Source organism: Quercus suber, unplaced genomic scaffold (assembly GCF_002906115.3).
Source record: "Quercus suber isolate HL8 unplaced genomic scaffold, Cork oak 2.0 scaffold_580, whole genome shotgun sequence".
Classification (NCBI taxonomy): Eukaryota; Viridiplantae; Streptophyta; class Magnoliopsida; order Fagales; family Fagaceae; genus Quercus; species Quercus suber.
In genome coordinates this window covers 96,649-102,648 of record NW_027070025.1, presented here as the reverse complement: position 1 = coordinate 102,648, position 6,000 = coordinate 96,649, and positions in this window count along the sequence as shown.

Here is a 6,000-nt window from a genome sequence, read left to right as displayed (position 1 = left end):
CCAGCGGTCATCCCTATAATACAGTACTCCACAAATTATCTTGATATAACCATGATAAATAATGATACATTCATGACATTTTTACAACAATTTTTAAATGATAAATTGTTACAAATTTTAATATAGATCTACCAATAATAGTTTATCACTTAAAATTTGTTATGAAAATATTATAAATAATGTAGCATTTTTCACATGCAAATGCAAAAGTGTAGAGTAGGAAAAAATACACCCTGTTTCGGGTGTATATTTTCTCATACTCACAGTTAGTGAGACCCACCAACTATGTGACGCACTCAACTATAAATAGAAAAAACCAAAAAAGTATACACCCGAAACAGACTTTTAGAGTAGGATACCCCCAAAAAAAGTCACTACTCACGAGAGACATAATTTCATTCGGTAACACTGGAGATTGGCCCACATGTTTTAATGTCAACAAGCTAGTGGCCCTTGTGGTTGAAGTTAGTTTCCAATGTTAAGTAGCACGAGTATATCATCAATCCCTGTTTTTACAACTAAAATGTTAGCAGCATGGAAGTCAGTCAACCAGCTTAATTAAAGATAAATAATTCAATCCTTTGAAAGCAAAAAAGAAAAAAAGCAGAATAAGAAATTAATCAATTTTGTTTCTCCTCTAGTTTCTCCATTTCATGGGGATACAATTACATTAACAAACAAAAATTGGTATATGAGCTTCTCTAAGTTTCTTTACTTCAATTGAATGACTAGTGATTTGGCACAAAATTGATGTAAGGAATATGTCAGGATACATAAGAATTTTTCTTTTTATAGAATAGATATTGAATATTATGGTTTTGTATAATGTTTTTTTTTTTTTATATAGGGTTTTGTATAATGTTATAGACTGCCATGGCTTTTATAATATAATAATGTATTAGTTTTAGGATTACCATATATGTCTGATTGGAATTTTTTTTTTTTTCTTTTTTTGGCAAAGGTCCCCTTGGTATCCTAGTTAACAAAATAATCTAAGCAATATCTAATCCATGCCCTTTTTAAAAAAATATAAATAAATCTTATTCTCATCTCTTGTAGTCCAAGCTTACTTGCACGGATCTCTTTAGAGGAATTTTTGGAGGTGTGATTTAGAAGGCCCAATAGAGGTTTATTTGGGGGGGAAAAAATTATATTTGTAGGAGAAATTTCAATTGTGGTTTTTTTTATAAAAAATATGTTGCAGCAAGTTGCAAGGACATGGCATTGTTTGCCACCTAACTAATGAAATTTGTAATGCCTACTATATCTTTAGAGGTGTAGAGAGCCTATGTTACAAAGTCAATGTAGGTTGGAAGAATGCATTGACATATCTTTCACAACCATTCACATGTGTAATGTCTGTTGTACTCACTAGAGGCTTTCCAATGTAATCCTAACCATTTTCTTTTTTCTTGTTCATAGGAAACATAATAACAAAGGGCTAATTGTAGAAATTCACTCCAAATTTCGAGGGTACTTGCATTTTGTATCTTAAACTATAAAAAATTGCAATTAACAACCCAATTGTGGCAATCCTTTCGAATAGATCACAATCTTTATTTCGAGGTTAACATAAAACAGTATTTACGTGGTTTGACAATTTGCCAACATCCACGAAATTGTAATGATTTCTCTATTCACAGGGAAAAATACAAGATGCGGCTCNTCTGAGTTCAATCACCGTCTCCTCACTCTACTTTATTTAAAATTCACATACTAGGCCCTCACCTATTAAAGGAGAGTTTGAGCCCACACGTGAGGGGAAGTATTATAAATATATTGTTAAATGATTAAATTTATCATTTCTTAAGAGTTAAACTTTTGGGACAATTAGTAATTTAACACGGAACTACTTACTACATATCATGCACAGTAACAATAGCAACATATGACTGCAACACAAACATATTACAATTTTTATAGCTAGGATAAATAGATTCATCTAAATGAGTGCATCCGTTTTGACACAATTAATAAGTAAGTCTATTCTATATTAACCTACTTAACACGTAATCAACCCAAATAATTCATTCCTCAGAATTGTGAAATGGAAGCCTCCGAACAGTAGCTGTTATAAGACAAACTTCAATGGCGCAGTCTTTGTAGATTCAAGAGAGTAGGATTGGGTGTCATCAGGAACTCACGGGTTAGGTCTTGGCTTCCATCTCTAAAAAAATCCCAAATCGTTACTATATTGTTGTTTTGAACTATTTTGGATAATTCTATTCTAGAAGGTGACTCTGAAATCATTATCAATGCTCTCAAAAATGGTGATATGTTCAACTCAATATATGACATCTTCTCATAGACACCTTGTATCTTTTAAACTCTTTGAAGAGTTGTCGCTCTCTCATACACTTAGACTAGGCAATGCTATAGCAAATGCTTAGCTAGAAGAGCTAAATTTTCTTTTCCACTTTCTATCTGGTTGGAGTCTGTTCCCCAAATATAGTTAACTTTGTTAATGCTCATTTACCAGCTTCTTGAATAATGCATCCAGATGGATTGTTATTAAAAAATATATATATATATATATAAAATAAATAAATATCATTTTACCCAATGTAAATTTGAATTTTAAATATAGAATTGATATAAAATAAAATATTAGTTATATTGATCAACTCTTCATTTCAAGTCATTTTTAAAATAGGTTGAAATAAATCATGTTCATGTTCACGCAATATAAGTGTCTGTTTGGACAAGTTGAAAATTTCAACTTATTTGCAATTTCAGCTATATTGTACTACTATTCATGGATCTCACTGCATTTTTTAGTACTATTTATAGGTCATATTATTACTATTTAGCTAACTTTGACTTATCTACCATATTTTCAGCAAAAAATTTTCAATTTAAGCTAAATATGTTGTTTCCAAATGACACTAAGTTTATTAATCAACTTAAAATGAGTCATGCCTATATCAACCCCAACACAACTTGTATATATATTGAGGTGTTACATGAGTCGTGTTAAGTTATTAACTCGTTTGATAAACTGATCATTAGGATTGAGATTTTGGCTTTTGATATGATTAGTAAATGAGTCAAATTAGGATTTAGCTATATAACTGATTATCTTTCTCTCGACCCAACGCATACATGACCTACTACCACGAATTGTCATCCATCCCCTGCATATATCATTTCTATACTTCTAAGTTCTTGAGTCAATTGCTGTTGAAAACTTCGTCTCAATTCAATTCTTTCGAAATTTCAAACTTACAAAATGTGAGTGGTAATCAATCACAACCATTCACAATTTGTGAGCCCACTATATGTGTTTTTATACACCATAATTACTATTAAAAAAATCAGATGTTTATGCTTGCGTGAAGATGAAAATCTCCCCAGTAATGATCATAATTAACGCTATAGCCCTTACGGAAAAATAATTCGTTAGATATGGAGAACCATCTAATGAATATATGATAAATGTGACATACATGTCAGTCTCAGTTCCACCTACCAACCATATACATATGAAAATGAAAGACTCATTATTTGAAACTTTTAATTAATTATCTTCAAGTCCTTGTTAGCCCTTTTTTTTTTTTTTTTTTTTAAGAATTTCATTGTATGACGTTTGTTTTTAATAATAGCACTTTATCATCAGATCAAGACCAATTAGTTTTTAATATAGGTAGAAATAAAACATCAAACCTCTTATACAACTATCAGAGATTCTACTAATTGAGTTAACTGAAACCCACAAGTACTTGCTAACTTTAAGTCCTTGCCAACATAAAAGAACCACATTTTTTTTAGTTAAATATAAGAGAACCACATAATTCATACAACATAATAGAACTACATAATTCATATAAGTTTTATCATTTTTTAAGAGGGTTGGCTAAAGCCAGCCAAAGGCCATCCCTATAATATAGTACTTGACAAATTATCTTGATATAACCGTGAGAAGTAATGATACATTTACGACATTATCACAATAAATTTTAAGTGACAAATTAATTATTACTAATTATAATATAAATTTATTTATTTTTTATTCACCAATAATAATTTATCATTTAAAATTTATTATAAAAATATTGTAAATGTAATACTTTTCACAAGGAAATACAAAAGAGTAGAGAAGGGTCCCCTGTTCCTCACTGTAAATAGACCGAAAAAAGAGTCACTACTCTCAAGAGAAACATAATTTCATTTGGTAACATTGGAGACTGGCCCACTTGTTTTAATGTCATCAAGCTAGTGGCCCTTGCGGTTGAAGTTAGTTTTCAATGTCATCAATCCCTGCTTTAACAACTAAAATGTTAGCATGGAAGTCAGTCAACCAGCTCAATTAAAGATAAATAATTCAATTCTTTGAAAGCAAAAAAGCAGAATGAGAAATTATTCAATTTGATTTCTCCTCTAGTTTCTCCATTTCATGGGGATAGATACAATTACATTAACAAACAAAAATTGGTATATGAGCTTCTCTAATGATATATATATATATATATATCTTTGTTTCTTTACTTCGATTGAATGGCTAGTGCTTTGGCACAAAATTGATGTAAGGAATATGTCAGGATACATAAGAATTTTTCTTTTTATAGAATAGATATTGAATATTATGGTTTTGTATAATGTTATAGACTGCCATGGTTTTTATCTATACTATTATTTAAGGAGTTTTTTCTATTTAGATTCCTCATTTTTTTAGTTCAAAAATGCCCCTACACCTTTATGTTTAAGTAGAGACAAAACTAAAATATAATCCGGTAAAAATACAACTTTAACTCTCACTAAAATATTGTCTAAAAAATAGGACCATTCTCCTATTAATTTTCAAATTGATTTATTCACTTATAAATTAGATTTTCAAAATAAAAATTATATATATATATATATATATAATAATAATAATAATAAAACACAGTTTTTTTTCTACAAAATAGGACCACTAACAGAAAAAAAAAAAAAAAAAAAAAAAAAAAAGACTTATTGCATGTGCGAAGCGCATGTGATGAGGCTAGTAATATAATAATGTATTAGTTTTAGGATTATCATACATGTCTGATTGGATTTTTTTTTTTTTTTTCTAATTTTAGGGAATGATTGGATTTTGTGAGGACCATTTTTTTTTTTTTTTGCAAAGGTCCCCTTGGTATCTTAGTTAACAAAATAATCTAAGCAATAAGCAATATCTAGTCCATGCCCTTTTTTAAAAAATATAAATAAATCTTATTCTCATCTCTTGTAGCCCAAGCCTACTCGAACAGATCTTTTTAGAGAAACTTTTGGAGGTATGACTAAGAAGGACCAATAGAGGTTTAGTGAAAAAAAAAAAAAAAATAAATAATTATATTTGTACGAGAAATTTCAATTGTGGTTTTTTCAAAAAAATAAATAAAAAAGATATGTTGTAGTTAGTTCCCAAGACATGGCATTGTTTGCCAGTGAAAATGGACTTTTGCCCTTTTTTAAAAAAATATCCAGCAAAATGCCCTATATCTGAAACTATTTAGGGAAATGTCCTTGTTTTGAAACTCGATTTTCTAAAAATTGAGTTTCAATTTAAAACTCGATTTTTGGACAATCAAGTTATAGAGAATTGAAAAATTAAAAAAATTCTAGAACTCGAGTTCCATGAACTTGAGTTCCATGTGAAGTACTCGAGTTCCTTGAAAAAATTCAAGTGGAACTCGAGTTCCATGAACTTGAGTACTTTACATGGAACTCGAGTTCCCAAAAAAAATTCCTAATTCCACGTTCTCTATTACTCGATGTTTCAAAAACCGAGTTATACATTTAAAACTCATTTTTAGAAAATCGAGTTTCAAAACAGGGGCATTTTCCTAATTAGTTTCAGACATTGGGCATTTTACTAGATATTTTAAAAAGAAAGGGCAAAAGCCCATTTTCTCCATTGTTTGCCACCTAACTAATGAAATGTGTAATGCCTACTATATCTTTAGAGGTGTAGAGAACCTATGTTACAAAGTCAATGTAGGTTGGAAGAATGCATTAACATATCTTTCACTATCATTC